We start from the raw sequence: 12772 nt of genomic DNA on the forward strand, positions 1-12772 counted from the left end.
CTGGAGCATGGGCTCACGGGCTCCGTAGGTGCAGCTCTCAGGCTCTAGAGCACACGCTCAGTAGTTGTGGCGTATGGGCTCAGTTGCTCCCCAGCTTGTGAAATCTTCCCAGACCAGGGATCACACCCGTGTCCCCTGCATCGCCAGGCAGATTCCCATCCTCTGTACCATCAGGGAAGCCCCTTTCCTCTGATTTTTAATTCACAATACCCTCCAGGGACTCTGATGTTTAGCAGTTGAGACAAAATCTCAACTGATAATTTTGTGCTTATAGTCTTTGTTAAACAGATTTTTCTCATTACTTCCTTTGTTCTCACTGCTGAGGTAGGATATAGGGGAATGAATAATGGGCTTCTCCAAAAAATAAAATAGCAGGTGGCAGAGTGAACTAGATTCCTCAGAATCCCAAGTCGAGATGTCAGAGCCATGTGTCCTCACTCCCCACTCCCGTGCTCTTCCAGCAAGGCCACAGTCCCCCTCCAGCCCCGCTCTTGCCTGTTGGTAGAGGCTGCCAGGGTATCCCATGCTGTCCAGAAGGCAGTTACCCGTGGAATGGCTTCCCTTTCTGAAGTAGGCATTACCAAATGACCTGAGTCAGCTCTGTTGGGAAACTTGAAATCCTTTCTTCCAAAACTCACTCATTCTATTTCAGATGAAATCATTTTCCTTGGCCAATTTAACAAGATCCTTGCTCTTTCGTTTCCTTTAATTATCTTGTTTTTTTTTAAAAAAAAGAAACCTGGAGAAGACCATCTGCTTTATGAGGCAGTTCATCTCTCATGTTCTCCCTAATAGATACATGAAGGCCCCGTTAAGCCAATTGCGTCTCCATCTCACTTGTTTGGGGTTGTTCTGTTCGGTGCTTTGCTGTCTCTGCCATCGGCATTTCTCGGATGTATATTTGGCGTGTCTTGGAGTGTAGATTTATGAAAAGATGTTATCTTTGTTCCGTGAACTGCAGGCGCTGCGAGCCATTTCCATATAGTGCCAAACTATCACAACAGGGTTCTTTGCTTTTTTAATCCCTTCCTCTCACCACGAGAAGTTCTATTAACATGTTTTCTGAGATGCAGAGTAAAATCTGTCAAATATAGCATGGAAAGCAGATGGGTGGTGGCTGTCTGCCTTTTCACAAACTCTAAACCCGTCTTCCTTAGTAAAACTCAGCCTTATCGCCGTTTACCCCAGAGCCTTCGTTTGTGAATAGGAGACAGGTGGTGCAGGTAGGGGCCTGGGCTGGGCTGCTGCTTTACATATCTGTTTTTGAATGTGTATGATATGTGGGTGGCTCAGTGGGAAAGAGTCTGCCCACCACACAAGAGGCACGGGTTCAGTCCCTGGGTGAGGAGGATCCCCTGGAGTAGGAGCTCACTCCCGTGTTCTTGCCTGAAAACTCCATGGACAGAGGAGCCCCGAGAGTCAGGGTCCAGTCCACAGAGTTGGACACAAGTGAGCGGCGGAGCACACTCCTGTATCTCCATGTGCACCCTTTATTTCTTTCAAGTTGAAGATAACTCTTTTGCTCTGAATATGAAAACGCTTCTTACTCATCATAAAAAAGTTTACACAAATCAGCAACATATGAAACATGAGAGACACTTTCCTAAATCCTGCCACCCAGAGATTACTGCTGTTAACATTTTGACGAATTTGTCTATTCAGTCCTTAATCAACTACGTATTAACTTTGCCAGTGTTCTGTACTTAACATGAAATTTTATAAAACATTAAGAAAATTAAATCCTATACAGACTTAACATTAAAAAAAAAGGAACACAGTAAACACAGTAATATGTTTTAGACTATTATCTTTTAGATATCTTTTAGATATCTTTTAGAAGGTGCCAAAATGGTATGCTAAAAAAATAAAACTAATACATTATTTCAGAGTAAAAGATATTATTAAAGCATGATATAACACACGAAAGAACAGCATAAACATTTGAATTAGAAAAACCTCAGACAAAATGACAGAGCTCAAAGAATTTGAAATTTTAAAAAGTCACTTTAGGAATAAATTCAAGTTAGAACACAAAATCACGTAGATACCACAAATACTGCCCTAAGAGAAATCAAGGGTGAGAATTCTAGGGTGAAAAGGAGAAAGAAGTTAAAAACTGAAAGGAAATGAAGAAAGAAATAAAATTTGGGGAAAGGTGACCAATATTAAAAATAGGAAAAGAAGATTGAATATACCATAATAGGAAAAGAAAACTGAAGCAAGGAAACAGACAAATACTGAGTTTCAAGAAAAGTTTCCCAAAAAAAGATTTTAAACCACATTTTTAAAAAAGCAAATCATGTACTTTAGGGTATCAACCTAGAACAATTGATGCCAGGATGTTTTAGTAAAATTACTGGATTAAAAAGAAGAGCAAGAAAAGTCCTTTTGACATCTAGAAAAAAAGAGGAAAACAGCAACAGAAGAACTGGATTGTTCTCATAACTTTTGATAGAAACTCTTTATGTTGGAAGAAAATGGCATAACATTTTAAGGAAGGCTTCCCTGGTGGCTCAGAGGTTAAAGCATCTGCCTGCAATGCGAGAGACCTGGGTTTGATCCCTGGGTCGGGAAGATCCCCTGGAGAAGGAAATGGCAATCCACTCCAGTATTCTTTCCTGGAGAATCCCATGGACGGAGGAGTCTGATGGGCTACATTAGTCCATGGGGTCGCAAAGAGTCGGACACGACTGCGCGACTTCACTTTCACTTCACTTCAAGAAAAGAAAATGTAAGCCTGTACTTTTCTTAAAAACAACATTTATCTATTGGCAGCACCAGGGCTTAGTAGCAGCATGTGAACTCTTTAACTGTGGCATGTGAGAGCTAGTTCCCTGACCAGGAGTTAAAGCCGGGCCCCCTGTGTCAGCAATGAGGAGTCTTAGTCACCGGACCACCAGAAGTCCTGTGAGCCTATACTTTTTACGTCTAGCAAAATTGACTTGCACATGTGAAAAACACTAACGTTACTTTCAGGTGCAAGAAGTGAGAAGAGGAAATAATTGTTCCTATGAACTCTTCCTAAGGAATCTCCTGGAGAATGAGCTTTAAACAACAAAAATAACTGGTGAGATGTGGCATGAGCCTGAACATCTCAAGATAATAGCTAGCAAGGACATTATCAAAGATTATTAGAAAAAAAGAAGATTATTAGGACCATGTCAAGAGGTTTCAGAAGCCAACTTGAAGAGGCTTCTACTCGCATGGGGCAATTAGAGCTTCAAGAATAAGAATTGCAAATATATATAAATCTGTGAGGGTTGATAATAAGAAAAAAAAGATTATTGGTTACCTGAGGTTGATGGGATACCTATTCATTGTCTGAAAATTAGTCAAGAACCAAATGTGTACCCTGCCTTTCTTATATGAACGGATCACTGGATAAGCACAGAAAAGGTGAGGGGAGGCACTTCCTAAATTTCTTTCCACCAGTAAATGAAAATGAAATGAGAGGATTAGACTATCATTATTTTGCAGCCCCTGTCAATTTAACAGATTCGGGCATTGAGCGACAGTGGCTTCTAACATTAGAAAACCAGATATTGTGTGCTTCCTAGTGAAAGATCATATAACCAAATGGATTGAATCTCAGTTTTTTTCAAGCCTTTGAGTCCAGCTGCCAGTTTGCAGGAAATTCAGAGGATTAGGGACATGCTCACTTATACCATAGACATGCAACCATCAGAATTTATGCTGTGGAAACTCCATAGCTCAAATGCCCAGATTCTCCAGGGATAAATTATAAGATAAAGATGATGGGGGGCATAAACTGTAACCCGCCAGGCTCCTCTGTCCGTGGAGTTCTCCAGGCAAGAATATTGAAGTAGGTTGCCGTTCTCTTCTCCCGGGGATCTTCCCAACATCGGCATTGAATCCAGGCCTCCTGCATTGCAGGGGAATTCTTTAAAATCTGATCACCAGAAAAGCCCCAATGGGGGACATAGAATCACTTAAAATTACTTAAAATACATGTCACATTTTTTTTTAATGGGTAAGAATTAATTGTATTGACCAGGGTTGTGACCTTGGGTAATGACATTTAAAAAAAAAAAAACACAAGAAAGTGGATATAATAAATTCAAGATAGTTTAGTTTTAGAGGAAAGGAAGAAATTCATGGAATACATTTTGAGTTAGCTAGAAAAGTCTTGTTTCTTGATCTGGGTGATAATTACAAACTTTTTTCTTTATAACACACTATTTGTTTTCTGTGATTTTCTAAATCTCTTTTATTTTACCATAAAAGTATTTTTTAAAATTTATGATTGAATGGCACTGTACATGCTGCCTTTTTTCCAACCTTTTGTTATAATTTTCAAACAAGCATTGTGTGTGAAATGCCAGTATACTCATCATACTGTTTTATCATTCGTTTTTTAATCAGTGTTTAGTAGAGATCTTTCTGTAAAACTAAATATAGAAATATCCTCACTTTTAAATAAATGATGCATAGTATTTCATTGTATAAATGAAATCAGTCTCCTATTGATGGACATTTAACTTGTTCCTAGTGGAAATCCTGATGCTCGTATATCCTCATGACAAATTCCTAGAATTTGCTGTCGCAGAATATTCTGATGCGCAATGTGTAAATGGTTTTGTGATATGAACGGACGTCTGTGGAAACCAAAGATGCAGCCTATATTGATCAAGATTATGCCCTGTGTAACTGACAGAGGGCATAAATCTCCAAGAAAGAACTTGATTCCCTGAAGCAGGATCCTCAGAGAACATCATGCCTCCCCTGGATCAATTCAGGCTTAATCCCAGTGGCTCTTGTGTTATCTCACTTTGGTTGCTGGTGGCATAGTTAGTGTTACCGCTTGTCTGTGAACCACCCCAAAATTCGGTAGCTTAAGCAGTAGCCATCAGTTTCTACAGAATGGACGAATCCTTCCGACAGCCTCTCCTGGGTCCAGTGAGGGGCTCACCGTCAGCTGGAGGCGTAGTTGCGGAGCTCTGCTGGGCTCGCCCACCATCTCATGGGTCGGTGGGCTCAGACTGATCTCAGTGGCCTGGCCTGGAGGACTCAGCTCTTCTACCCAAGTCTCCAGCATCCTTCCGTCCGGCCAGCCTGGGTGCAGACCCGGCAGTGGTGCAGCTCGTATCTTTCTCGGGGCTGGAGACGGGCCGTGCTTTGTGACTTTCTCTGCCACCCCACTTGCTCACCTGCCCTTGGCCATCGCAGGTGACGGAGCCAGGCCAGAGTCCGTGAGAGGGACTGTGCCGCAGCAGAGCGGACGGTGAGCACGCGGAGAAGTTGTTGGCTGAGGCTGTTAGTACAGTTCATCGGCGTATTTTAGGTTGGTGCTTCTGAGAAGCCTTCAACATTGCTCTTATTTCTAAACTGCAGATGTTATGCCTTTGAAATATGAAAAATGGGGATCAAGTGTGTTTGTAGAAGAGCATAAAAATTTTCTTGTTTAGAGTAGTCAAGGTAACATGTAAATGGAAAAACCTACATTTATTGTTTTGTCTTGAAAATATTTCTTTTCTAGTTGTTGATGTTTTCCCCTGGGATATAGTTCAGGAAACAACGTTTTCGCTGTCTGTGTTTATTTTTCTTTATTCTTGGAGTTGGGTTTGAAATCTGGCTTTGAGAGCATTGACTCAAGTAAGATTGAAAAGCTAAAATCACAAATCAGCCTTTTTGTTTTTGCTTAAGATATAGACATGAGAGATATAATTAGTCCTTACACCTATATTGGTGCATTTCCCCCCTTGTTTTAAGTTGTAGAAGTAGTAAATCTAGGCTGTTCTGTAACAGTGATGTTTAGCAACAGATATCCTGCACCCAGGTGTACAGATGGCAAGAAATTATTACTAGTAATTATATCTCAAATTTAAAAGAAAAATCAAATTAAGTTTATTTCCATAGTTTGCAGTATTACATGTCACACCTCTCTTCTCTGTGGAAAAAACAAAATGCTGCAATAAAATTTGCACATACATATTGTATTAATATATTAGTATTAGAGTTTTATTAAATATTCTTTATTGTGTATGCATCATAAAATTGCACACACTAATTGTTCAAACTAGAGGGAGCAGCTGGGGTCTTTTTTTGAGAGGCCCTTCGTTTTCAGTTTACCTGTATATCAGAAAGTTGGACATAAACTTCAAAAGAATAATAATGTGGCATGAATTATCTTGCCGAATTAATGAATTTCAGACAATTCGAATCAACTTCAAGAGAGAGGGTCCTGAGAAACGTAGCTCAGTGGTCATGAGCCTGGTCTTTGGATGCAGACAGATGTGGCTCCTGATAACAGCTCTGTCACTTGCCTCCTCAGTGACCTTGGGTGGGTTACCTAACCCTCCTTGCCTGTTTCCTCATCAGAAAATTGATGTAATAATAGCTCCTTTCTCATAAGATTGTTGGAAGTGCTAAATGAGAGAATCCTTGTAAAGTACCCACTCAGCACAGTGCTGGGTACATGGTAAGTGATGGGTGAATGGGTACCTAGCGTTGGTACCAGAAGGAACCTGGGTATCTGGTGCAGCTCCTCCACTGTATAGATTGGGAAACAGAGATTACATTCTTTAGGGGAAAATACTTAAAACCTTTAAGATTGAATCAGTGTGAATTTGGAGACAGGTCTAATCCTCAAATGCAGTACCTATTTTATGTAGGTATTTACCAACGAGGGACTCCCGTGGTGGTCCAGTGGCTGGAACTCCACACTCCCAGTACCAGGGGCCCGGATTTGATCCATGATCAGGGAACTAGATTCCACATGCCGCAGTGAAGATCCTGCATGCCACAGCTAAGACCCAGCACAACCAAAATAAATAAATAAATACTAAAAATAAAAGATATTTATCAACAAATATAACCCTGTAGATTTTCAACAGCAAGGCTAAGATGACAGTTCTTTGACAGCCCTTCCTGTGCTCAGCAGGTTACAGAAAAGATTTCAGTAATGGCAGAAAAAAAGTTTCCATTGTAACTACAGTGCTTTGCTTCATTCTTAGACTCAGTTTATTCATTATTTGTGAACATCTTCACAACAGGGCAAGATGGGGCAGGAAGAGAAGGCAGAGGCCATGGACCACTAAGGTTTATTGAGTATTTATGGTGAATGTGCAAAGATCTCCAAGACACTTTGCTTTTCTTCAGAAAGCTTACAACCTCGTTGAGAAAAACAGGTCCTATATGTAAGAGAAATAAAAAATAATAGATCAGTTAGCATTTACTGAATGTTTAGCATCTGCCAGGCTAACTAAGCAAAGCAAGCAGGCAACCTATCTATCATACATCATTTGATCCTCATAGTAACTTTCAGATAGATGTTAACTGCAATTTGCAGTTGAATAAGACACAGTTTAGATATTAAGTACTGGTTCAGAATCATATAGGACCAAGGTATTGAATGAGTTAAGAAGAGAGAAGTCTGTGCTGAGCTTACAGTTTTCAAAGTTGGAGGTTGGCCAGTATGTAGAGCACCCCTTAGGAAAAGGGCCCCCTACTTGTATTTTTTTGGGTGGAGACCAGGAATGAAAAATGTCTTGCAGTCCCCAACAACCCGAAACATGTATATCTAGGGTGAAACAGATCACCAGCCCAGGTTGGATGCATGAGACAAGTGCTCGGGCCTGGTGCACTGGGAAGACCCAGAGGGATGGAGTGGAGAGGGAGGTGGGAGGGGGGACCGGGATGGGGAATACATGTAAATCCGTGGCTAATTCATTTCAATGTATGACAAAAACCACTGCAATGTTGTAAAGTAATTAGCCTCCAACTAATAAAAATAAATGGAAAAAAAAATAAATAAAATAAACAGTGTCTTAACCCTGCAAAGCTTACAAGTACCCTTACCAGATTTTCATGTAGGTAAACAGCATGCTTACAGTGATCTGAGCCAGAAGTTCTAAGCATAAAGTATTCTTTGTGGCTTTAATGTATACTGTATTCCAGAAGTGGAAACTCCTAATTGAGAGATAATTGTACTAATGTTTGTTTGAATTTTCTTAGAGTTGTTCAACCTTTTGAAATTGGCATCAGTAACAGAAGTGCATACAGGTTGTATCTGGGATGAGGGCACAAAAGCACACTTCTGTCAGTTTGCACGCATCGCTCTTGCCCTCACAGTGTTTCTTCCCGCAGATTCGAGCATTCCTGTGACTGCTATTTTGTTATTGGTTTTGGCCTCTTGTGTTGTCAGGCCTGAGACTTGCTCACTGGGATCTGTCTCTCTCCCTTTATTTCCCCTTTTCTGGAATTTATCCGTGTAAATAGGTTACATTATATATGATTTGCACTTTAAGATAGGAAAGGGGACTTCATAGAATACTTGCTATCGCAAGAGACTGTTAGAGCAAGGATTGCGTTGGGTCAGAGTTTCAGGAAGGTAGCTGTTTGAAGTTAGTGAAGAATTTGAGTAAGTGAGAGGTTCTAGAATCAACTGAAAGAACTTGGTTCTGGAGGCCTTTGAATCAGGAGCGATTGTGAACAGAGTGGTGGTTATCTGGCTCTGTGCAGCTGGGGTGGATTTCGGTGGTAGGGGGTTGGGGGCTGTTAGGAGGGATTAGATGGAGGCCAGGACAGGATTCATGAAACCAGGTGAAGTACTAAGGGTCTAAAGAGTGAGTGGACAGGACAGAGAGCAAAATAAGTTGAAAGGAATTTGTCAGATTTTTTTTTTTTTTAAATTCTATTTGGGGAAGACAGAGTGAAATTCTTTGTCTTTATTTTTTGTTTCTCTTTGGCATCCTTTAAAGTACACAGAAGGTTCTCATCACAAGATAAAAATAAAAAGTTTTGTAACTGTGATGGTGATTGTTGTTAACTGTACATATTGTGGTGATCATTTTACAATGTATAAAAACATGAAATCATTGTTATATACCTGAAATACAGTTTTATGTCAATTATACCTCAATTTAAAAAATAAAAATAAGGAAGTCTTCTCTTCAAGTTGTTGTTCAGTTGCTAAGTCGTGTCTGACTCTTTATGGCCCGGTGAGCTATATGGTGGCACGCCAGGCCTCCCTGTCCCTCACCATCTCCTGGAGTTTGCCGAAGTTCATGTCCATTGCATTGGTGAGGTCATCCAACCATCTCATCCTCTGTCGCCCTCTCTTCCTTCTTTCCCAGCATCAGGGTCTTTTCCAGTGAGTCGGCTCTTCACATCAGGTGGCCAAAGTAGTAGAGCTTCACCTTCAGTATCAGACCTTGCAGTGAGTATTCAGGGCTGATTTCCTTTAAGATTCACTGGTTTGATCTCCTTTCTGCCCAAGGGACTCTCAAGAGTCTACTCCAGCATTCTTCAAATTATTTACCCTCTATAGGCAAGAAAGATAAAAATTTAATGTCATGTTAAGTGTAATCATAGAAATTTGTAGAAAGTTTAATAGTGGGGTAATAGTGATGGAACAAGTAGATATTTCAAAAGACATATTATCAGGGATGTAATACTTGAGCTGGATCTAAGTGGCTAAGTACTTGTGCGTTTTCATTTCAGTTCAGTTCAGTCGCTCAGTCGTGTCCGACTCTTTGTGACCCCATGGACTGCAGCATGCCAGGCCTCCCTGTCCATCACCAACTCCCGGAGCTTACTCAAACTCACGTCCATCGAGTCGGTGATGACATCCAGCCATCTCATCCTCTGTTTTGCCCTTCTCCTCCAGCCTTCAATCTTTGCCAGCATCAGGGTCTTTTCCAATGAGTCAGTTCTTCGAATCAGTTTTCGTTTATTCCTTAGTAAAAGGGGAGTTAACACACAGCTTTAGCTTACTAAAGAAGCATTTCTCATTCTTGTAGTCAGAGGCTTAGGCTGTGAGGCAGCAGTTTTGCACCGGACTGCTGAATGCTGGCTGTGGACCTCAGTGCAGGTGGGGGTGGTAGGCAGTACCCGCCCTACACACAGCTCTCTGTTCCTTCAGAGTAGGGGTGGCAGCTTGCTCTTATTAGCCCTGTAGTCTGTGTTATCCCTTCTGGTTTCCCTACCCTGCCAACTTTTTTTTTTAATAGTTCCTTAATTAAATTCTTCTCAAAAGACTCAATTTGAATGTTCTCTATTTCCAATTTGAAACCTGTTGGGTACAATGTGAAATTACATATTGAAAAAAGGTAAAATACACAATAAAAATAAGAAGAAAAGTCTTTTTATTCTAAATTACAAACACTATTACAAATAAAAAAATAGTAAGTCAAATGAAACACATAAGAACCTGATTACAGTGAGATAATTTACCGTAGCATTCTTGGTCAGGGGTATCATACTGGCAAAAATAAAGGCCTTGAAGATTGGATTGTTATCATATAAAACACTGAATTAATATATATGTGTATAATTCTGAATTTTTATACTTACGTCCAGTGGATAGGGGGAAGTACGTAGCATCTCATACTGAATCAAAATTCCAGTGGGCATTTAATTTACTAGTTCACTTCTTTGGTTACGGGTGCTTTCATGATTTCCGCTTAGCCTGCTTCTCTGTGGTCCTCTTGCAGATTTATTGAGCTCCAATGGCCTTGTCACAGGCACATAAGCATTATGGATTTTCATTAATGGTATGCATGAAAATGCTGCTGAAAAGAAAACTTGTTGCTAGATTGATTCTAGTTGCTAGTTTTAGTGTGTATTATCCTTAAAATATTCCTTTTGCCCCAACACAGGGGAATATTTTAAGGATAATACACAGTAAAATATGCATATTTTCAGTTTCTGTTCAAGTCGTTTCAGAATACTTCTGTAAATAAGCCTTTTCTTAGCTTCCTTTCTACTTTATGGACATTCATTATCTTGATAGTTACCACCTCACATCTGCTGTGCTTATATCTGAAGGTATATTGAAGACAAAAACTAAAAAAAGGAAAAGTGAATTGTGAAATACTTTTAAAGAGTTGAGAAAGATATAGGGCAGAAGCGAAAGTGCATAGAGGAAACATCTCTTGGTGTTTCAGGACGGTTTAAATTAAGCCCACCCTTTTAATTATACCAGATTAATGAGCCTTACCCATGATATGTGAAAATATAATTAAAAAATGTACAGCGGGCCGGTAAACCAGGTTGTCAGGTCATTATGTGAACCATAAAGTTGGAAGGTAATGCCCATTAAAGGTTACTAGTTTGGAAAGGTTAGATTAAAATTTAGTCTTTGCAAATATAAAGTTTCTCAACTTGAATAATGCTATAGAAAACCACTAACATTTGACTCTCTTTTTTTTTTTGAACATATTATGGAAGTATACTAAGCATACAGAAATGTGCACATAAGGATACATCTTGATAAATTTTCACATCCGAATCAAGAAAGTATACACCATTACAACATCCTCTGGGCTACTTTCTTGCTTCTTCCCGTTTCCTGCTCTCCAGGGCAAACTACTATCTTGACATAGATAGGCTTTTCCTGTTTTCGTACTTTATATAGATGAAATCAGGCAGTATCCACATTTGAACTAATATAATGGATTATTATTCTAATGGACGTTCCTGATACCAACTCACTGAAAACAAGGTGTGTTTTCAGTTTTCCTTTTTATTATCTAATTTGGTAAACTGGCAGTTTACCAGTGTATCTAGTTGTTTATTATTCCTTTAAGACATTTTCTATGTAAATACAACTGTGTATGCGTGTGTATGCATGTATCTATGTAAACACAAGTATGGACATGTGTGTATACACACATGTATGTGTATATATATATTTTTTAAAAAATTTTACTTAGATTCAATCATGCATATTATTTACCTCTTTGTGATTTGTCTTAAGGCCCTTTTCGTATCAGCTAACGTGGACTCAGTTCATTTTATTTAGAGGGGGCGGTAATCGCAGCACAGTATTCCACTGAATGGCTGTATTATAATTTAATGAAGCAGTTATCTACTGATGAACAGCTATGTTGTTACTGATCCTTTGCATTTAAAAAAATATAGTCTATGTAAGTTTATTTGTAAAATAAATTCTTAGGAAAAGAATTGGTAGACAAGAAGGTCCGTGCATTTTAAATTTGCTCACGTATTTCTAAAGGCCCTCTGTAGAGTTTTGCCAGTTTTTACTCCCACCAGCAGGAACTGAAAATTCCTATTTTCAGTGTCCTTGCCTTAGATTGTTTGTTATCGAGCCTGTTAATCTTTGCAGTCTGCTATAGGAAAAGTAGTAACTCCTTTACATTTGCATTTTCTTCAATATTGAGTGAGGTTAGTTATTTATATTTACTGGACATTTGTGTTTCTCTTAAGATTTGTTTCTGGCCTTTTCTCATTTTCCTTCAGGTCTGTTTATATTTTTCTTAATAATTTCAAAGAGTTCTTTCTATATAAAGGAAATTTACCTTTTTATGTCATCTATAGTATGAGCTTTTTTTAAAATTGAGGTATAGTTGATTTACAATGCTGAGTTTAAGGTATACAGCAAAGTGATTCAGTTATATATATGTATGTATGTATGCATATTCTTTCAGATTCCTTTCCATTATAGACTATTTCAAGATATTGAGTATAGTTCTCTGTGCTATATAGTAGGTGCTGTTGGTTATCTTTTATACATAGTACTGTGTGTCTGTTAATCCCAGATCCCAGACTCCTAATTTACATAGTACCATGTGTCTGTTAATCCCAGACTCCTAATTTATATAGCACCGTGTGTTAATCCCAGACTCCTAATTTATATAGTACCATGTGTCTGTTAATCCCAGACTCCTAATTTATGTAGTCCTGTGTGTCTGTTAATCCCAGACTCCTAATTTATATAGCACTGTGTGTCCATTAATCCCAGATTCCTAATTTATATAGTACCATGTGTCTGTTAATCCCGACTCCTGAT

The 12772-nt window shown here is 39.2% G+C and overlaps 1 protein-coding gene across 11 annotated transcripts in view; it reads left to right on the forward strand.

Moving 5' to 3' along the window:
- The window catches only part of APBB2 (amyloid beta precursor protein binding family B member 2), a 405670-nt gene that overhangs the window by 201372 nt on the left and 191526 nt on the right, over window positions 1–12772 (forward strand). The window lies entirely within an intron of this gene.

The sequence above is a fragment of the Odocoileus virginianus genome, chromosome 21 (genome assembly GCF_023699985.2).
Source record: "Odocoileus virginianus isolate 20LAN1187 ecotype Illinois chromosome 21, Ovbor_1.2, whole genome shotgun sequence".
Lineage (NCBI taxonomy): Eukaryota > Metazoa > Chordata > Mammalia > Artiodactyla > Cervidae > Odocoileus > Odocoileus virginianus.